We start from the raw sequence: 22911 nt of genomic DNA on the forward strand, positions 1-22911 counted from the left end.
GTAAAGTCAAAAAACAAAAACTGTTGCTTTCAGCGGCTTTCCACTGTGTATCCTCACATGCGCTGCAGCATCCGTATTGTTGATAGCTTGCGACAACAATTGGCGTATCCGGCAGCGACGGGACCTTTGCTTTCGCTTATGATCGGAGCTGTTGTAAATTATTCATCTGTGCAAGGCACTGACATATTTGGCTTCTCCCCTCATTTGGACCTCAAGGGTTCCCGTCCCTGTGACATTAAAACAGAGGACTTTCGGCTCCTCTCTGTTCTTTTTTTTTTTTTTAATGAAAGTTGTTCATCACCATGTTGCCAGCAACAGGTTGACACCACTTAGTCTCCCCCAGGAAGAGCTGTCAGGCCCAATTCTCCATTCTGACATTTTGCTTTGACTGAGGGACCGACCAGTACCGGAATAGGTCCACCACCGGGGAGGCTTGACAGGGTTTTCGAGGCTTGGAGTTCATTCAAAAAGCAGCACAGTTCCTAAAATGCAGTTGGGTTTGAGCATAACAGGGCTGCACATTTGGGGCAACGGTTGGTTGCTTGTTTGTTTTGCTCATTGGTTCATTCAGTTAGTTGATTATGGATAATTCGATTGTCAGGCAGTCAGTCAGTACATCACTCGGTCAGTCATCAGTCTGACAGTCTGTGATTTGTTAGTTGGTCAGTCAGTCAGAAAGTCAGCCAGTCAGCTGGTTAGTTAATTAGTCTATTTTATACGAAACAATTAATTGCATGATTTGCCACATTGTACAAAGGCTCCCTTGAGGTCAGTCATAGCAGAGATGGCCACAGTGTTTGTTGGTTTTGCCCCACTTCCCCTGCTTGGCTGGTTTCAGGCGGTGCCTTCAGTGTGTTTGTGTGTGTGTGTGCCGGGAGGTTGTGGGGGGGGTTACAGTAATTCATGCTGACATCCAGAGAAGCCGTGATTGCATTCAGAGCTTTGTGGGTGAGCTCCATGTGGGCGGTGGCGGCGGAGGATCGTGTCGGTGTCTCCGTCCAAACCTTTAACAGCCTTCTAAGAGCTGCAAGGTGGTCCCGGGCCCGACGCCAGCCACCCAAGGGGAGGGAAAGCGCCGACGCAGCCAAAAGAAAAAGGGCTGGCTCGCATTTTCTGGCATACATTTCATGAACACTCCGGTGACCCCCCCGAGTCTCACTGCGGTGGGGACGCACCTGGCCTTCCGTGACCCCCGTGTTGCGTGCAGTCAGTGCGTGATTGCGACTGTTTGTGTTGAATAATTCACCAGCGCCGGAACAACATCCAGCACTCATGCTCACTCATTCCACTGCAGTCTGCTTTGGTCAACAAGGCCGCCCAGATGGAAACGCGGAAAGCTCTTATGAGTTCAGCTCCGTCCACATCAATTAACGGTCTGCCTTCAGCCAATCAGAATAGCACAATAACAACAATAGTTACTTTAAGTTTCCACATGTACTGGCATTTGTTGTTATTGTGCGGCGCAATGCAGGTGGCATTATTTCGGGAAATTCTAGGGAGGCTCCAGTCCATTTGACTTCAACCTACGCAAGGCATCGCCTAATGGTTCACAGTGTGTTGTTACCTCCGCCAAGCTCCATGGAGGCGGATATTTGTTTTTGTTTTGTTTATGGTACCAGCAAAACTCAAAACTTCAAAAGTGCATTCTACAAAGCGTCCAAGAGGGGTGTGGCAAAAAATGCCAGTTTTATCAGTATTTTAATGTATTCTTATTGCATAAATGTAAATGATTATTATTACTATTTCAATGTTTATATTACTATTACATTTTATCGGCTTAGGCATTTTTGTATCAATGAACCAAGCGCAGAAAACCTTGTATCATGTCTATAATGTTTTGAGTTGGGACGGGTGAGTACAGTGATGGGAAAATGAAGCTTCATGAAGAACTTGTGATATTTTTGGGGAGTATTTAAAAAAAAAAATTACAGCGCTGGATGGTGCCTTTGGTTTAAAGATAAAGGCTCGTGCAATGGACATTGATTACATTTCGACTGCACATTTAAACTAATAGTGCCATCTCGAGGTGTGCTTCATGAAGCTTCATAATACCAGGTACCATCTAGTTTGATTGTTCTGCCTTTCACCGTACGGAATTGGTATAAATACAGTACAGGCCAAAAAATTAGACACACTTTCTTATTCAATGCGTTTACTTTATTCTCATGTCTGGTTACTTTGGAGATTCTCACTAAAGGCATCAAAACTATGTATGAACTGATGTCGAGTTATGTATTTAACAAAACAAAAAAAAAGGTGAAATAACTGAAAACGTGTTTTGTATTATAGATTCTTCAAAATAGCCACCTTTGCTCTGGTTACTTTTTTTTTTTTACATACTCTTGACATTCTTACCTCTGGAAACTCCTTAAAGACTGTTGGAAAACCGTTTTTGGTGACGACCTTTTGAAGCTCGTCGAGAGAATGCCAAGAAAAAAAAAGCATCAGCAAAAAGGGTGGCTATTTATTTATTTTATTAATTTCACCTTTTTTGCTAAGTACATAACTCCTAATGTGTTAATTAGTTGTCGTCATAGTTTTGTTACATTCAGTGAAAATCCACAATGTACATAGTCAGGAAAATAAAACATGTATTGAAGGAGAAGGTGTGTCCAAGCGTTTGGCCTGTAATGTATGCAAATTTAATAAACTTCCTGAAATATTGTTTTCAGTTTTTGTTTTTGTTTCAGAAAACATTCAAAACTTAACCAAATACTGTCAAAATATGATCTAGGCCATTATCTTAAGAAGCTGATGATTTGGAGTAAATGGAAGAGAAATTTGCTTTTTGAAAACTCTCTAAACTCCATTGTAGTAAAGTCAGGTCAAATTTAAACCGGAACAAACTTTTCTTTCTTTTTTTTTTTTTTCTCTGGAGAGCTCAGTATTTATTGTTCATTCGGTAATTTTACCGATTTGACATGTCATCATCATTGCTCTTTTTTTTTTCTTTTCTTTTATTATTATTATTTATTTTTTTGTATGTGGGTGAGTATGTGTATGTGCCTGTGTGCGTGCGAGTGTGTGTGTACATACACACACACACTCGGAACTAACTTTTCTAACACTTGTTCAAAAGACTGACAAAAATAATTGCAATATTTTAATTTGATCGTCACTCGTGAAATTGAGTACTTTCCCGAACTCAGTGCATTGCAGCATGCTTACAAGAAGAAATGTCTAAGTATGTCGTACATACTGTATTTTTCTACAATTTCCATGGCATGAGTGCTGTCGTTTTTTTGGGGGGGCCGCAGTGACCAGCAGGCTCGCATCCCAAAAAGAACATTGCAGTCCAAGGCAGCACCATTAATGCTCGTTTCGCCAATAACTCCTTCAGACTTCCAGTTGCGTGTCATACTCCATGCCAGTGAGGGAGAATGAGTTTTTCTGACCGTGAGTGTGACAAATGTGTAAAGACTCAGTGGGCTAGAATGTGGAGAGGGGGTTTGGAGGAGAGGGGAATGCAAGGCTTCCCACAGACGATCACGACGGCGGCGGTGAATGCATCACAACACAACGCTGTGGGCGACTGTAAGTCAACGGTCCCTAATGCGAGCCTTTGGCATGCAGGGTGTTAAATAGATTGTAAAAATGCTCTTTTCATGACTAAGATGGAGCTTTTCATTAATCCCCGCAGCTCAACCTGCCTCCGCATCACAAGCGCCCCTCAAAGTGGGGGACAGAAAAATTGCCCGTGGCGGGCTGGCGGGAATTCGCAAGAAACGGTGGTCCTTGCATTCCCCCCACACCCGCCCTCCATTCCGTGCCGCCATTTGTGATTTGCATGTTAGCGGATATACGTGTGTACAGTCGACATACATAGTGTACAAGCAGTGCGCTATAGGCGTCTCGCTCCCTGAACATGTGCCATTTGGTGAAGCCTTTCAACAAGCACGCACACATGCTTGCTTTTGTAATGCTGCCTGTAGGTGGATGCGCTTGATGATGCGGATATTCCCTCCACTTAAATCGTGTTTGGCCTTTTATGCAGGGAAGATGTAGCGTTTATTGATAGATTTTTATTTTTGGGGACGCCGCCGTTAATGATACCCACGCGAGGATTAGCGCAATGGAACATGTGCATGTGTGTGGATGCTGATAATTGTCATCCCATGATAAGCGTATATCATATTTACATTTTTTTTTTTTAGGGGTGAAAGACAAAGTGGTTTACCTCAGCAGAATTTGTAAAAAAAAAAAAAAAAAAAAAAACATACAAATAGTAAAACAGTAAATAATTGCAATCACACATAATTTATAGTTTAAATGGGAAGTCAACCCAAAAATGTTCTTTACATTTTGTATGTGCCCCCACTAATCTAAACACGGCATTCTGATTTAAAATTGCGTTTGTGAAAATCCAGCCATTTTAATCCATTTTAGGATTGGGCCATTTTGTCACACTCTAAAAACAGTTGGGTCAAAAGTAACCCAATTATGGGTCAAAAATGGACCGATCCACTTTATGCGTCAATTTGACCCAACTTTCTGGGTTGTTTAATACAAAATGACCCAATTGTTTGACCCAAGTAAAGGATCTGACCAATATTTATTAGTTGTTTTACACTAAAAGACCCATTTCTTCACTCAAAGTTGGGTCAAATTGACCCAAGTAGATCGGTCCATTTTTGACCCAACTGTTTTTAGAGTGCACAATTGCCCAGGGTGGATTTTGCTGACTTGCTCTTTAAGGATTGTTTAGTCACTTGATTTTGACCTGGATTGCATCATCAAACCTAGGTTGTCTTCTCTAGGATTAGAAATTTTATGAACATTCATTTCATTGTCTCAGGATGCCTGCACTTGGTTCATTAAAACGAAATAACCGTCATTGGCGCATAATACATATTGTAATGGCTAATTTAGCCTAGTTTTGATCGCTATGCATTCACTGAAAACAAACTCGAAAACAAACCTGTTTTGTCAATCATGTGCTCAAAATCGTAATTATGCAAGGTCGTCGACGTTTGGATCATTAAAACAAAATAACTGTAATTATTATTAGCTCAGTCAGACTCGAGACTCGTTTGATGTCAATCCGCAAAGTGGCCCACACCGGGTTCATTAAAACAAAGTAACTGCGATAACTGAATGCAGAGAATGATACTGTTTTGCAAACGTGAATATTTGCCGCACAGCAGCTTCGTGTTATCCGCTGCACAGCGAGAAGCCGCAGGGAAAGACGCGCGTTCCTTCCCTCAGCTTGATCTCGCCCTCACCCGTCTTCGCTGGCATCTTGTATTAATTATAAATCCAGCGTGCATAAACCAACAGGTGCGCAAACAAATTGGAGGTGTAATTGCAATATCGTCGTTGCAGATGAGCTCGGGACTGCAGGTGAATTGAAGCGCCGTGGCCGACTAGGTCGCTGGCGCCGGTAGCCGCACGTGCCAGATGTCTATTTGTCACGCCGAAGCTGATGTTGGCGCGCGTGTCGTTGATGGCTGATCAAATGTCGTCTGACACACGGGAGTCCTGACTGCGCTGATTGGCCAAGCAAGACGCCGCAGCGCATTGTGTGTGCATGTGTGTGCGTGTTTGTGCCCTAGCCACTTTTAGGCTTCATTTAAACTGCATCAAACCGTCGTTTGAAACACTAACCAGGGATTGTAACCATGATTTGAAACCCTAATTTTAGCAGAATGTGTAATTCAAAATAATAACCCTGGTAGAAAACCAAATTATGAACTCCAACACCTTTATTTTGAAGGCCTGACATGAAATCATAATCCTAACTTTTAAACTTTACATTGAAACACTAATACATTTTTGAAACCCTCATTTGAAACCCTAACTTGAAGCCGTAATCCTTATTTGGAAGCCTAACTCTGGTTTGAAACCAAAATTTGAGACGAAAAATCCTCATTTGAAACACCAACCCGGGCTTGAAACCCTATTTTGACAGGATAATGCTGGTTTGAAACCTTAAGATTAACTTTAGTTTGACTCTGTAATTTTGAATAATAACCCAGTTTTGAAGCCCAAATGTTAAACCCTAACTCAAAACCCAACCAGTGGCTTGAAACCTACATTGAAACCATAATCCCTTGTTAAAACCTTAATTTGAGCCCCTACACATGGCTAAAACTGTTCTTTGACGCCCTAACATCGACTTGAACCTCTAACCCTGACTTTTAAAAACCTACGTGAAACTCCCATTTGAAAGCCTAGCTTGAAATTGTAATTCTCGTTTAGAAACCAAATTGTTATACGACCATGTCTTCAAACCTATCTTTGAAACCCTAATCCTGGCACAAAACCCTAACTTTGATTTGAATCCCTAACCTTGGTATGAATCCAACCCTGGGTTAAACCACAATTTAAGACTGTCTCGAACCTGTACTAGTGTTGTTTCGATACCGTTTTTTGGCCCCCGATACCGATACCCAGCTTTGCGGTATCGGCCGATGCCGATACCATACCGATACCTAAGTTGTTGTTTTTTTCTCTACATGAAAAAGCAGTCCTGCCATTGGTTCAGAGCCTTCAAGGGCCAATAGGATATCTTAGCTCGGCATGCAGTGAACATGTCACACATCGTGAATGTCGTGCATCAGCCAGACACAAGTTGCTGCATCCAAAGTCCTATATTAGCGTCAGAATTAATGGTATCGACATGTTACTTGTTAGTATTCCCCGATACCACTACGATAACAACACTAACCTGTACTATAAAATTATGATCCTGATTTTATATCTTAACCATGAATTGTCATCTGAAACCCTAACCCGGGCTTGACACCCTAATTTGGAACTCTTGAAATCCAAATTTTAAACCATTACGTGAACTGGACTGCTTGGTGAGTCATATAATAGGATGGCGTTTGACTTCTACTCCATATAGATACAGAGTACGTGAAGCGTGCATGTGGCGTGCGCACTCATCTCTTCCACTCATCCAGTTGCACCCACATTCAGAGGTGGAAAGAAGTGTGATATTATTACTCCCTGCCGCTCACTGGTGCTTTTTTTTTGGGGGGGGGGGGGCATGTATCCACAAACCAACGGCAGCTGTCTTTTCACACAGCAACAAAAACAAAATACGTCAGCATCACAGCAGCGTCACTTTGACACGTACTTCTGACGTTCCACATACGCTTTTGCACAGAAAGTGCGCCAGCTGAAGACTGTAATCCCCCAAAAATACTTTCGGAACCAGTGAAGTTCATGCTAAGAAGAAATATAACAATACTGAAACCCTCATTTGAAACTCAAAACCCAGAATCCCCTAACACAGGTTTGAAATCCTAATCCTTCTTTGAAATCTCAACCAAGTCTTAACACCCTAATTCAAGACCTTGTTTTGAAATCCTAATTTGAAACCCAATCCACAAAATACTGTAACCAGTGGCTCGCGCTAAGAAGAAATACAACACTGAAACACTAACCCAGGTTTGTAAGCCTACTTTGAAGCCACAATCTGAATTGGAAACCAAACTTCAGCTCTTGCTTGAAACCCTAACCCAAGTTTGAAACCACAATTTAAAACCCTAACCATACTATGAAACCCAAACCCTGACTAACAATGATTTAGAAATTTACATTGAAACCTTACTCAAAAAAACAGACTAAAAACGGTCAAAAAGGGACCGACTCAACTTAACACACAAAGTTGGGTCAAATGAATAACCCACAAAGGAACCCAATGTTTGGGTTATTATTTTAATGTTATCCAACTTTCCGGGTTAAATAATTCAAAAAGTTGGGTTGGTACATTTTTCACTCAATTTGGTTATTCAATTTACCCCAAAAAGTTGGGTCAAAAAAAAAGTTGTGGATTATTATTTAATTTGACGGTGACCCAACGTTTTGGAATAAATAACTCAAAAAGTTGGGTGAGTTAATTTTTTACCAAATTCAGTTGAAATATTCAATTCAAATGAATAACCCACAAGCAAAAAAAAAAAAGGTTGTTTTGTGGAATACTTTTTTAAACTATTTTACTTTAATCATTTCATTAATTTAGTTTGTTTAATAACTCAAAAAGATGGGTCTGTCCATTATTTTTTTTTTTTTACACGATTTGGGTTATTTTTTACCCAACTGACTTTAAATCCTCACTTGAAACATTTTCCTTCAACCCAAACCCTTGTCTGTCATAGAAGATCAATCAAAACGCTGTAAAAGGGCCTGTAATGAAATTAAATGAAATGAATACGGGGCACTCTGCTTTTAAAACGACTGGCAATGAATAAATTAAAAAAAAAAAACATCCACACTACCAAAAGCGCAAATTTAATACCCGCTAGTTTGAATCTTAGTCAAATCTGAGGGCGGATGTATCAAAGTCTCATGTGACGTGTGTGGCTGCACTCAAGTGCGTAACAAACTTGTGTAACAAATGGACTGAGGCATGTAGGGAACATTAAATAGACACGCGTGGAAACAAATGGAACTGGGAGGCAGATTCGCGGGCAAAGATGCTCTTGAACCCCGGTGTAAGATAATGTGCATAATCCACAGCAGGGATGTTAAGTGCACTCATTTCACACTCCATTTCACACAACGCTGCCCAAGGAAGAAGAATGCCCGTGTGTAGTGCGTATGTGTGTGCGTGTGTGTGTGTGTGCGATGACTCAGGCAGACTCCGACAGCATTACTCTTCTTGTGCTGCGCCGCTCCCCGCTGTTGTTTCCCCTCCTCTGTTAATAACCTGAAAACCTATAATAGTTTCACAATATTTCAACATTAATGAAATGTCAGCGACATAATAAGAGTCAGGTTACGGCGTGAAATTCATACTTGTCGCATGTGGCCCGCCAGATGTATGCGAGCCACTTACGATGCCAATTGCTACCTGTTGCTCGATTCTCAATGGAAGATTCGATCTTTTATCACGAGGCACGTTTGTGGCCATTTATTTAGCAAGTACGCTTATTGTTGTGCTTGTTGAACTGCACTGCAACATACTACGTGAGCTTTTTTTTAAAATATGGGCTATTTATTTTGCCTATTTTTTTAATTAGTTAACTATAATATTTTTTACTATGTCATAAATAAATACTGTAGTGGATGTACAATGCAAAATCCTGAACTGCATGACTCAGTAATTTAATGAGCATATTTTTAAATTGGTTGATAATAATTTTCTTTTGATGAATGAAAGAAAAGCAAAAGACAATAATTAATAAACATAAATATTAAACAATTTTATCAATAAAAATCAATTCAGGTAATTATTTTCAAATTGCTTAATGATTTATTTTCTTAATGAAAGCTAAGCAATAGAAAATAATGTACATCATAAAAATATTTTTTCCAAAAATCATAATCTATTATGAAAATTGTGCCTCTACAGCTAACCTTATTCAGGGTGTTTAATAAACTTTTTTTTAAAATTAGTTAGCAGTAATAATAATGTTTGTCAATTAAAAAAATTGTAAATAATACATCTTTTAAAATAATTTCATTAAATATATATTTATATATATATTTATTTATATATATATATATATATATATATATATATATATATATATATATATATATCATATATATATAGGGACCAGGGCTGCCAAGAATAGCAATAGCAAAACTTAAAAAAAATAAATAAATTTAAGTACTTGATGTCCCCTAAAAGTGTTTAGAATTGCCGCTTTAAAGAATTTCATACTCTCCTTAAAGTATTACCCTTAAAAAAAAAATGGTGATTGAAGTTCATTCATCCATCCATTTTCTTAACCGCTTGTCCTCACCAGGGTCGCGGGGGTTGCTGGAGCCTATCCCAGCTGGCTTCGGGCAGTAGGCGGGGCACACCCTGAACTGGTTGCCAGCCAATCGCGGGGATGATTGAAGTTGTTTTTCTAAATATAGTTCTCCAACTTCTGATTGAATTGGCATCGTTACATTACTTTACTATTTTGGTACTTGGATTACGTTACTAACTACATTTTTTTTAGCAGGTAACTTGTAGCTGTAGTACATTTTAAAAGTAACTCTCCCAATCCTGCACACTGCTCCATGTTATGATTGGATCGGTGATCGAAAATAAAAAAAAATTGAACCGCTGATCGGCAATCGTGATTGGCCTGAAAAATCCTGATTGTGTAAACAAAGCCTAGTTTTCATCAAGTAATCGTATCAGAAAATGTAACCAAATTTTTTGTTGGTGTGTTTTGGGTGGATTGATGGCATTTCTGTTATTTTTATCACGGAAAGATGATTTAAGATACAAAAGTCAAAGCACCGCCGTAATTCTATTTCCTTTCTTTCCAACTGGACCTAAAATGCACTTTTGAAATCCGCCATCGCCGAACTCACTGCGTACAATCCAATGAGCAAACACGGTTATGTTTCATTATTAATATTGTTATGATAGACGTACAGTTTCTGTGCAGTATATATGTGTGTGAAATAACTTAATAAGAGTGTTGGATTTATTTTGGTAAGTGATGAATGGAGCTGTTCAGGGACGCCAACCACCAGAGCTGGCTGTTTGTAGTGCGTCCATGTGTCTGATTCACCTCCTTTTTTTGTACAGTGAAATTGTTTGGAAAAGCTCCCCGCTGAGCAGATGGTGTCTGGCGGCAGGAGAAGGAAGCACGCACACACACACACACACACATCCGATTTCCAGTTTGAGTCTTTGTAAAGGGAAATAACCGAGGTCTAGCGGGATTTTGACCACAGATCTGTTTTGGTAATCCGTAAAAAAAATAATATGACGCGCTATTGTGGAGGAGGCAGGAGAGCGTCTGTGTTTGGAAGCCTTTCAAGCACTTTGATCGAGGTGTGACGCCATGTGTTAAGATAGACGCAACACATTCGTTCAGGAATGTGGCTGAAGTGTTGATGGTCTTGCAAAATTCAGTGTTAGGCAGGATGGTTTTTCTTTGTAAGAGAAAAAAGCTGGCCTGCAAACAATGCGATGCATCACCAGAGGCAGCACAGCAACATTGAGGCACTGCTGGTGGCTTTAGGCTGTTTTCTTCTTCTTCCTCTTCGTCTTCAGCTGGAGGCACTTTATCAACACTTGAGGCCCAAAATCAATGAGCTTGCAGACCAAACTCAGAAAACAGGTGAGCCATGATTGGTTGTTACCTACTTCCTCAGCACAGGTGAGGTTCTCTTCAGCCGACAGTAAGTGGCAAATGTTTTTAAAGGATTTAATTGTACAAAAAAAAAAAGTGAAGGTATTGTTAGAAGACTATCTTTGTCTTCCGCGTGTTCGTTGTTGTTCGGGTAGAGAGAATGTTGATTTTCTGAATACAGACTGGAGATCGGTGAACAGGTCCTTCGAAGGATTTATTTTACAGAACATTCTGGACACGAGCAAGTTTACAGACAAATGGCTGCAGTTCCTCTCGCGAGTGTGTTATTTCAGCGGACTCACAGCATTCTTATACTATCTTGAAAAAAAAACCAGGAAACAAAGATTCTCAACAGTATCCAATTAATTGTGGACAAAATATTAACTTTGTATTGCTTAAGATGGCTCAATGAGTCAAGTATCCCTTTAAGGCCACCAAAATATTCGGGCAGGCCCTTGCCAGTGCACATCAATACTCACTACTCCGCTACTTGAACATACAAAATGTGTGGAGAAATTCACCTTACTTGGAAGTCAACCAGGTGAGATTTAACAAGCTTTCTGTATCCACAGGTCAGCTGCTCTAATATACTGAGCAAAGTGAGTGGATTAATTCACTTTACATTGAGAGAAGAACATCTTGGGCGTCAGCAGGAAGATCAATTGGGAGGATCTGCTGAATGTTAACAGGTCTTCCATGCATTTGGGGTGTGCCAAAAAATCGATTCTCATTTAGTACGATTCAGAATCGATTTTAAATGTCCCAAAATAGATTTTATTTAAATGATTTTATACTGCCTTGCCTTTGTCTGTGTGCCTTTATTTGGAGCACTGTTCATGTTGTACCCGGTTTGGTCACTGAGGGGCAGTGTGGTTCCACGTGTTGTTAAGTTGTATCCACATTGGAGAGTAGAAGGAAAAAAGTCACGATCAAGTTATTCCAATAAAAGTTGTTTTTTTTTAGCGTGGAGCCGTTCTTTTGAGTGATAGCGAGTAGCGCGCTAATTAGCATTAGCGAGTCAGACTGGAGTAGATCATTACAATTCCTTGCACATCTATAGACTGAAGCAAAAATCATTGTCAATCAAATCATTTTGAATCAAAAATCGCTCCTAATCGAAAATCGATTCTGAATCGAATCGCAGGATCAAAAATCGGAATCGAATCAAATCTTGAGACATTCAAAGATTCCCACCTCTACCATGCATGTAGTGCACTCATCCTTGCTCTTCCATCTGATCAAATATACAAAAAGCCTGGATTCCTTCACTTTATTCTGAAATTAGAACAACTTGGAAGTCAACCAAGGCAGATAATGAAGCTTCTCCTGCATGTTAATCAGGCCAACTGTTCTCATATACAAAATGCCCATTTTTGTTATCAATTCTGAGTCTTTTAGCTGCACCAGAGAAACTATTTCGCTGACGTTGCACTGGAGCAGCAGATAAGGCAAAAGCACACACACACAAAAAAAGTCTGTGGAACCTGTAGTAGACATTTCAAGCAGAATATCAAGCACACCGACAACCCAAGACGTCATCGAAAGTATTTCCCCTCGCAGACCGCAAGGGAGTGAATTAAAAACCTCAGAGGTTTGTTTTATTTTGCCGAGTCAGAGCCCTGAGGTAATTACGCTGCTAGTTGAGTCGGAATGCAGACAATGGCATATTTGCACCACCTTCCTTCAACCAGGCGTGCACCGTCCAATTGAAGCTGTGAGAATAAGCCGGCGCAAAGCTAATCTTTGGCCCCCGCCAAAGAAGGCCGCGGGGAGCGGGCTCCAGAACCCGGGAGCCCGAGCCGATATTAATGTGCGCCACTATGTCCTCTGCTACAACTAAATAATGCTGCTGCATTAAGAGGCATGCAAGCTTTAAGTGCCCTATTAAAGTTTGCTGGAGGAAGAAGAAGGAGAGGAGAAAGAGGGGGGGGGCGCGGGGGAGGGGGTGGTCACCATCATCACTGCCACTATCGGGAGGCGCACACACATTACACACACCCACAAGAGGACGAAGGGAGCTCATCCTAGCATTCACCAGCCAAAATGTGACACACAAAGATGGAAAGACACCCGAATAGAAATGTGACTTAGACCAAGCATCCATTTCGGACGCTTCACAACATGACTCAAGTTGTTTCAAGGCTGATGAGATGATGAATATGTGTCATGTGTAAAGTGGGCAGTTCGCGCGCATCGCTCCCGCTGATGTGCACCAGCTGTTGCTGCCTTTAAAGGTCCGGCTGGTATTTACTGAGCGTGTTTTAATCGAATTTTTTTCTGGTGGGGGGCAGGTGGGAGGGGAGTCTTGAGGCGCCTCCGCAGCGCGGGATGCTCGCATGCAGAAAGACGATGCACCTTTTTTTTTTTTTAAGACACAAACGCAACCAAAACAAGCACAATTGGTCGTCGCGCTGCACGAATTGATACACTTTTGCATGCTAAAAAAAGCACGTCTTCTGCCTTCATTTGGTGATACTTTCAACCCTACGAGAAGCCTTTACTGTATTGTTGTTGTTTTTTGTACATGTGGTGCATTTTTTGCAGCACTTACCCCCGGTTTTCTTTCCTTGCGGAGCTTCCAGTGCGGTCCACCCCGCGAAGTGACCCACATCCGACGCTTTGAAAGATCGGAGCTTCAGATACGGAGTCCCAGTCTTGCACGTCGTATCCACGAGGAAATCCACATAGCGCTGTACATGAGGGGAAGTGGTGCTGAAAAGTCTGGAACTTGAATCGTGGGTGGTAGAGGGTGGGAGGGGGGGTGCAAGCGACGCGAGCGTGCCTCTCTTTTTTTCTTCACCCCTTGGTGGATGTTTCCCTCGCGTGATTAATGCTCCACGAGCAGCCGCGCGGCGTTCTTATCTGCGCGGAACTGCGACCCGGGTGCGGGAGAAGGCGAATGTGTTGATTGCAGATTAGTGCCTGTTCGGCGATAACGACGCAAAAGCCTTTATCCCTTATTTTGGTCCAAATGTCAACGCAGCTTCGTCAGGGGTAGCGCAGCAGTAGTACCCTCCCACTTCCTCCCCCCCACCCCCTACCAATTAAGATCAATTAAAGAGTGGAATGGTTGCATCCATCCCGAAGACGCAACTGCTGTTCGATAACCCCGCGACGTGGGATGCGTGTGAGCGCGCGCGGCGGATGATGCGCGTGGTGGGGTGCGCGTGGTGGGGTGCGCGTGGTGGGGTGCGCGGTGTGCGTAAAGCATGACGAAGATATCAAGTCCAATCAGTGCGAGGAAAAACTCTCACTTCGTGCGGCACCAACACAAACATAACAAAAAAAAAAGTATGTTTGGTACCTGCAGATACTGCAAGGTGGGCCAAAACGCGTTTTTAAATGAACTTGTTTATTCTTATAGCCTATAGGATGTGATGAGTGACAAAAATGCTGATAGGAATTAGTCAAGAATGTGTTTTCAGCATGTTGTACACAGAAGGAAGGAAGGAGTTTTGGAAGGACTCGGTCTGAGGTGAAGGCAATAAAGAGGTCCGCAAGGAAGGAGGGTAGTGAGGAACAAAGGAAGGAAAGGGCTCAGGTAGTGACCAATCCAATCATGGCAAACCTGTTTCCTGGGTTTGGTCATGTGACACTTGCAAGCTGTGATGTCATTTTCAATCAACAACAAGTGGCAAAATGGCCGCCACCAGTGATTGTGCTTCTTGATTCAGATTCATAAAGGAAGGAAAGGGCTCAGGTAGCGACCAATCCAATCGTGGCAAACCTGTTTTCTGGGTTTGGTCATGTGACACTTGCAAGCTGTGATGTCATTTTCAATCAACAACAAGTGGCAAAATGGCCGCCACCAGTGATTGTGCTTCTTGATTCATATTCCAGCATGCAATTGAATCAGAATTTCGTGTATTCTAATACTATAATCACGTTCACTTTTCTCCATCTGAAACAGTAAACCCCACTTCTGCAGGTGCTGCTGTTTTGGTTAGCAACCAAATAAACTCAGCAGTTAACTCTGTCATGTTGTCAAGTGAACAATAGCATCTGTGAACTGACTGATGGGAACATTTGAGGGAGGCGTTTATTTGTCTCAAGTAAATGGCGCAGTCGCTCGGTTCTGCACCTGCTTAGTGGGCAACGTGGTGAAGGAGCCGAGCAGTGGGGGCGGGCGGTGCATTGTGCTCAACGTTGCTCTCTTTTGAGGCAGCCGAGCCGGTGAATATTCATGGGTAACGAGCGCGTTTTGGGAACGGCACACAAAGGAATCACAGCGCTAACTTGTTCCTGGTATGGAACTAATTGTTGGATGTGTCTTCATTATCCCACAATGCACTGGCTGTGTGTTTTCAAACTCACAAATAGAGACTGTGCAACGTCAATGGCATTTATGGGAGTTGTATTTTAATCTGTGCAGATTTTAGGTGCTTTACGGTAGCGTTAATTTAACCTTCATGACTTTTGATGGATATGTTATCTGCACAGTGTAGCTAAATTTTTTAAGGGCTTTACTGTAATGTTACTTTAAAATGTGCAGCTTCTTTTTTTTAAGCCGTTTTGAAGCTGTACAGCCTTGTACAATCTGTGCATCACTATGGGATTTAAAGTGAACGTCTTTTAGGGGATTTACAGTAGTTTGATTGTAATCCACTAACCTGTAAAGAGTTTACAGGATTTATAGTTGCTGTATTTTAACTTGCACATCTTTTAGGGGCATTGTGGTTATCTTATTCTAATAAGCATATCTTTTATGGCATATGAGGTAATCATATTTTAAATGTTCCAATGTGAATAACTTTCATGGACTTTACCTTTTTTTTCTTTTAAACTGTGCAAATTCAAAAGATTTATGGAAGTTAACCTGCACATGTTTTTACAGGATTTTCAGTGGTCTCATTTTAACCTGTGCAGATTTTTACAGGCTTTACGACCATCTTATTTCTACCTGCATAACTTTTATGAGATAAACTGGAGTCTTGCTTTAACCTTTAAAAAATTTAATGGAAATTACGGAAGTCTTCTTTTAATCTGCACAATGTTTAGGGGATTTACTGTCATATTTTTTAACCTGCACAAATGGGGTTTAAAATAGTCTTATTATAACCTGCCAAACGTTTAGGGTGTTTATTGGAATTTTGTTTTACTTTATTTTATTTAAGCTATTACAGGATTTACCTGAGCCTTATTTTAACCTTCACAGCTTTTTCCGGATCCACACTGTAGTTTATTGTAACCTGCTCATCTTATGATAGCCTTATTTTAACCTGCATAACTTTTATAGGATTTACGGTAGTCTTATTTGAACCTTCTCATCTTTTATGAGATTTATGGCAGCCTTTTTTGGCGCGGTGCAGCTTTTACAGGATTTACAGCAGCCTTATTTTAAAAGTGCTATAAAAGTATCGAAGATACAAAAGCAGAACCTTTGAGGGTACCACCTCAATGGCAGAACCCCCTAAATGAATATTCATGCGCTGTTTTCCCTGGCAGTTCCCTGCACTGAACGCGACATTTTCATGCCTCCCAATCCCGTCTGCTCAGCTTCCTTGTTTCAATTAGCCACGGGGCGGAGAGAATGGAAAGCCACTTTAATTCCAGTCACTCACGGCAATCCCGGACGGCGGAAGCAAGCGCAAACCCGCCGGGGCGTAATCACCTGCCCCCAGACACTGCTCATTTCATGGACTCATAATGGGAATTACTCCGAGTGTAAATTCTCCAGTTCAAAAGGTTCTCTCGTCTAGTGGTGTGATGTCATTCATTACGAGGTCCAAACGTTGAGCTGGCTGTCATAGCTCGAGATTTTTTTTTTTTTCATTTCTTCTTTTTTTTTTTTTTCCATCACTCATCAACTCAACTCTAGGGGAGGAAAATGTAATGATTTTCTAATATTTTCAATCAAGCTGACAAAAAAAAGTATTCCACTGGAATATAAAGTGATTACCCGCGTGTCCTTCAGCATCAACAAACTGATTTAACAGTGGCAAAGAAAAAAATATGTTGTTGCACCGCTTTTCATCAGGGCCCATGTCATCTAATATTGAACTCCTGGCGCTTCTCTCTCTCTCTCTCTCTCTCTCTCTCTCTCTCTCTCTCTCTCTCTCTCTCTCTCTCTCTCTCTCTCTCTCTCTCTCTCTCTCTCTCTCTCTCTCTCTCTCTCTCTCTCTCTCTCTCTCTCTCTCTCTCTCTCTCTCTCTCACTCACACACACGCTGACATTTAAGTGTATAAAAGTGAGAGCGTGACTCCCAGCATGTCACTGTGCTGTTTGGGAAGATGAAACAGAGCAGCCATATGCTGAGTCCACATGTGACTGCGTGCGCTATGCTCTGTCAATCCTCAAAACTGAGGACAGTAAACCTCCACTATTCCATTGGGATTTGGACCGATCCCTCAAATGAATAGCCTAAAACTGTGAGTATTTGACGCCCCACCAATTCGATTTAAAAAATTTCCTCTAGGCATGGGGCGAGTACCGCTGCCAAGTATCGGTATCAGGCACGGTATCGGCTACTGCCGAGACCATCCAGCACTACGGAAAGGTGCATTGCGCCGTTTAAAAAGGTCATATTAAAGCTTTTTCTGCATCATGCAAGCTCCACCAATGCCCAGATGATTACGAAGAGCCGTGACTGTTTTACTCTTACTGCACCTATCAGCTTTTATCTTCCCTTTATAGTAGAGTGTGTGGACCCTGCACACTCCACAGTTTCTTTGGGGAGGGAAGGGGCGGAGTTTTTCTTACCTCATTAGAAGTCATGTCTTCCTTTGTCCACTGTGGCTGTCGCTTTAAGATCGTGCACGTACTCACACGCGCACCATGATCGAGCCTAACACAGATGCCGCAGTTACGCTTTGGGCCAGAGGTGGCAGTCACGAGTAAAAAAAAAAAAAAGTGACAAACTGCACAAGGATCCTTTAAGGCAAGAAAAAGAAATCTGACATCAAGTCCTCCTCGCCAGTAGTTGGCGCTACACTGTAGTGGTTTGACACGTCAGTGGAATCTTCATGCATCCAAAGTAAAGATCTTTGCTCACAATTGAGTTGAAATTGTATGTATCAACAGCACTACTGGTATTTGTACTTGGTATCGGTGAATACTCATGAGTGAATACTCATACTGGTATCGGTCTGAAAATGTGGTATCAAATATCCATGGTTTAAACTGTAAATATAACACAAACTACAACCCCCAAAACAGTTCACTCATCTGACAAATTTAAATGACCCTTAAAAATATACTCACCTTAATTATTTATTTATTTTTATTAAAAAAAAAACTCACTATAACTTCCACTTACAGGCCAAACTCAGCTTCTCCCCGAAGTACAAAGTTTTACTCTCATTTAAAGTGCAAAGAGGAAGAAGAGAGTGGGAAAAATGACAATAGAAATGAGATGCCTAAAAGCTGCTAACACTAGTTCGAGGGGTGCCTCCAGTTCATTTCTGCTCGGGGGCCCCAACAGACCCTGAAATTGCATCTGGTTTTTGGTTACTTGAGTACTGCTGTGAAATTGCTATTGGTTGTCTGTGTATATGTGCCCTAGCTGCAATTACCTGGTACACCTCACTTTCCCACCAAGTCAGCCGGTATATAGACTAAGGATAATCATCTACATCTTTTTGTTTTAATACACAAATGCTCATCTGTCACTTGAATTCTCTTGTAATCCGAATTCAAAGCGATGACCCTCATTTAATGGGTAGGCTAAACAGTAAACAAATGTCCAATGCGGATGCATTGACAACAATAATCGTTCTCATCTTGCTGTAACATGATATCCAAACACATCCGTTTTCAAGACCCCGGCCGAGCATCCTTCTGTGGGTGTGCGCTGCATCGTAAAAACAGGCAATTAAGTAGCAGCGTGTGGATGTTAAATGTGCTTGAGCGTAAGAACTATCCATCTTCGGTGGCTGGCTGCACACAGTTTGTGCAGGGACAGGAACATTATATTTTCATGTGAGGCTGGTAGTAGAAAAATGTCATCGTTTGTTGTTGTGGCCAGATGGGCAGCCGTCACCAGCCAGGTGATGCGGTGTGCTGCTTCTATCATGCGCGATTGCACCGCATCCTGCTGCCATTTTTTTTTTTTACTGATTTTATCATTCATGGGAGTGTCGAGCAAGCTCATGTTTGTATATTGTTGGGTAATGTGAGGAATGAACAACATGGTGAGAGCAGCCCCTGGTGGGATAAGAAAGCAATAACGTGCATTAAGTGTTGACCAGAGTAGGCAAACTTTTCTGATGAAGAGGACGTTACATTTATAAAAGATAATGTGTGGCTACTTTATTTCAAATTAATTACTCTGCGATATGAAAAAAATATCATTTTATTCCTTTATGCATTTTTATTTTATTTATAAAAAAAATACTAATAGTTTTGCATTATTATTTACAAATAAACAACATAGCAATTATTTCATTATGAATAAAAAAAAATACATATTAACTTGCTAATTTTGGGGGAAAATGATTTCATACTAAGAGTGGAAATAAAAAGTCTACACACGCCTGTTCAATGACTGTTGTTTTTGCTTTGTGTTTTGTTTTGTTTGTTTGTTTTTGTGATAAAAAAAAAAAGAATAAAACCAGGATAAATCATTTGAAAGCATTTTTTTCCACTGTTAACGTGACCTATTACCTGTACAACTCAATTGAAAAAATAGTAATAATGCCTTTAAGAGGGATTTGCATCAAACGCTTCTTTTTGGAGTTTATAGCCAAAAAGTTTAGCTTTGGTTTCATTGAACCATAATTAATTTCCCCACATACATTTAAGTGATTTCAAGTGTGTTTTTGAAAAAAAATTGTAACTTAAGTAGAACTTTTTTTTTTCTTTACCATGATTCCAAGTATGCTTGGTGCATGTAAAAAAAAATAAAATTAAAATAAAATAAAAAAAACAACAATACCACCACTGAAACATTATGGTGGCAGCATCACACGTTGGGGCAGTTTTTCTTTAGCTGGAACTGATGCAGTGAAAGTGGAGTGAATTCAAAACAATTCCACATAGCGGTCAGTGTTAGCACAAAATCGCAAGAAAGAAAGAAAGAAAATTTTGGGGGAAAAGCCTACTAGAACATCTGAACCTTACTTGGGGTTAATGGGAGGCGCTAATAATGCTAACTACCCTTTAACATGAGTTAGGATGTGATCAGTTAATTTTGAACACAATCACATCCCCGGTTTTAAGAGGGAGTTGTGCACACTTGTGCAACCACATTACCTTAGTTGTTTATATTGCTGGCCCCCCTTTTGAACCTCCCCCTCCCCGCCACAATTGACTGGTTGCAGGTCGTATGGATGGTGAAAAACGCTGTGAAATGATTAATATCTAGCATCTAAACAGGGGTGTGTAGACTTTTACAACCATTGTAGATTTTAGGAACTGACATCAATCCATACATTTTCTATACCGTTTGTACTCATCAGGGTCGCAGGTGAGCTGGAGCAGCTGACTTTTTGGTGAGAGAAGTGGGGCAAACTTTGGACTGGTCGCCAAGCAGTGAACAAACGTTCGCACCTCGTGGACAATTTAGTCTTCAATGAAACATGTCTGCAATCACATTAAACTGTTGACACTAATGATGTTGATGCGACAAAACATTACTTAGACCAGATTTGTTTGTTTAGAACAGCTCGCTGACAGCCAGAAATGGGCAGATGAGAGATTTACCCGGTTGCTTAATTTCGCACTTAATGGGAGGGCGAGCACTCCACATGCCCGACTATTTGTATACAAGTCATTCAAAAGTCCATTTTAAATAATACGTCTCCTTCAGATGTCTATTTTCCCCTCACAATGTGACACGTGTAAGTAGATCCAAAGCATATACATTGAAATACGGCACGATATCGTGACAGCTAAAGCATTACATTATCCGCTTTTCATCTTTAACCGACACCATTGACAAATCATCAATTCTGATTGGAATAGAACGAAGGGTTTTTCATGCTGACAGCTTTTAAGCAAACGATAGCGTCCATCAAGAGGCGGTGCCGTTCGAGGCCCAGACAATCACAACACGGCAGCAAATTGCTTCTCTTGCGTGGTGTGGAAAGTTCGGAAACCGAGCTGGCAATCTCCTCTCCTGCCTCGGGCGCAGCAGCAACAACAACAACAACAATCTCCTGCTCATTTGCCAGGTCGTTAACGTGCACGTTTAAAGAAAAAGGTTCAAGCCGCTAATGCCTTTCCAGGCTTCCGCTAAAGAAAGAAAGAAATCATTACGGACGAGCCCAAAATCAAATACTACTGCTCTAATGCTTGTGGTTCTATGCTGAGCTTGCATGGGCTTTTAATAGATAGACGTTTAATAGAGCTCCTCTGATAATTCCATTTAAACGCGCGTCACTTTGTGTTCACATGACGTTAATGCTGCCAAGTCACTTATTTATTTCACGGAAGCTTTCTTTTCCCATTAGCCAAGCATCGATTAGTGACAGAAAAAGAGTCTTGTTGGTGTGATTATGAGACTACTTAACAGATTTTCCCTTTTGTTGACATGAGAGAGATGTGTACGAGCTTTGGCCACTTTTCTTAATTCCTCTGTGAATAATGTATGCCTCTTAATGGACAAAATGCAGACAAATGCAATTCTTCGCATGGCAAATGGTAGTAGCAGTATTATTCTTAGTTGTAGTAGTATAAGCAGTGGCAGTATTAGTAGTAGTAATAGTAGTAGTAGTAACATTGTACTGTTATCAGTATGTGTTTTTACTTAGTATGTACTACAATTTTTTTTTATATGAGAGGCATTAATAAAAGTAGTATTAGCTGATTCACTGTCTTGCTTAGAAGAATTAGTTGTGGGTACTGCAGTAGTAGTAGTAGTGTTGGTAGTGTAGTACTTTAACAGAGTGTGCTTATGTTGACCATCACTTGAGTTGTGAATGTTTTGAAGGAGATGAGCGCCCCCCTGTGGACAGACAGAGCCACTCCGCCTCCGACTGCATTCTGCCCATCTCGCCAGTCTCCCAGCGTGTGAATGAATGGCTCAGGCAGCAGCGAGAGGAGGTTGCCGTAGCAACTGCCCATCGTCAACGTGCAAGCAGCTCCGCGGCCTCTTGAGTATGACCTCATTATGTACATATATTTTTATTTCAACCCTGTCAAGCCTCCGCTCGCCCTCTTCAAGGGAAACAGAAAAAGGCAGAATAACATCTGCGCACACAAACACAATAAATACTTATGAAGTTGATGAAAATTGCATTAGTCGCTGCTCTGCGGGTAAATACAATTGCTTTTTTATCTTTTACTATTTCTTTTCACCAAGATGTGTGCTGCTGTGAGCTGCAAAAACACAATCGTAAACACCCAGTGGAATTGTTTTTTGTGTTTTAGATTAAGTACATTTTTATTTTTAGTTGTTAAATGAATTTTTTTTAAAGGGGGAAAAAAATATTTTCCCCTTTTCTCCCTTGAAAAGGGAAAGAGGAAAAAGTTTTTTTGTTTCTTGGGTGTGAAAGTAATGATGTTAAAGTAAAAAAAAAAAAACAACAATATGAATTTAATATTAAAGTAATGTTGTTTTTGACTAAAGTTGTAATTTTACAAGAATAATAAAATGTTTTCACTAAACCCTAAAGGTTGATTTTTTTTTTACATATCTTAATGAATGTTTTGAACTTGTGGTCACTGACTTTCCGCTGATTTGGTGAAAGTGATCTGCAACATTTTAACTGTACGCACAAACAAATAATAGCAAGTGAAACCTTTGACTTTCCTCCTGTGGCGCTTTCTGTTTTAGAAGCATTACCACTGCAGTTTAATTATGTTTGCATATTTACTGCTGCACCCGCCTGTGGGCAACACTTGGCTCTAATTACATTTTTTGCTCCCCGCACTCTGTAATGTTTCTCAACAGCAGTAATCTCAATAACTCACACATACACAGATACACACACATGCACAA

At 40.9% G+C, this 22911-nt stretch overlaps 1 protein-coding gene and 1 long non-coding RNA gene across 2 annotated transcripts in view; one reads left to right on the forward strand and one right to left on the reverse strand.

The window, feature by feature from the left end:
- The window catches only part of LOC144056130 (metabotropic glutamate receptor 4-like), a 156140-nt gene extending 141988 nt beyond the window's left edge, over window positions 1–14152 (reverse strand). Inside the window, exon 1 of the mRNA XM_077572618.1 lies at window positions 13585–14152. The gene's annotated coding sequence lies outside the window, so the exon portion shown is untranslated. The remainder of the gene's footprint in view (window positions 1–13584) is intronic.
- The window catches only part of LOC144056133 (uncharacterized), a 59934-nt gene extending 37631 nt beyond the window's left edge, over window positions 1–22303 (forward strand). The window contains exon 4 of the long non-coding RNA XR_013295005.1: window positions 21901–22303. This is a non-coding gene — a long non-coding RNA (uncharacterized LOC144056133). The remainder of the gene's footprint in view (window positions 1–21900) is intronic.
- The last annotated feature ends 608 nt before the right edge of the window (window positions 22304–22911 follow it).

The sequence above is a fragment of the Vanacampus margaritifer genome, chromosome 8 (assembly GCF_051991255.1).
Source record: "Vanacampus margaritifer isolate UIUO_Vmar chromosome 8, RoL_Vmar_1.0, whole genome shotgun sequence".
NCBI lineage: Eukaryota > Metazoa > Chordata > Actinopteri > Syngnathiformes > Syngnathidae > Vanacampus > Vanacampus margaritifer.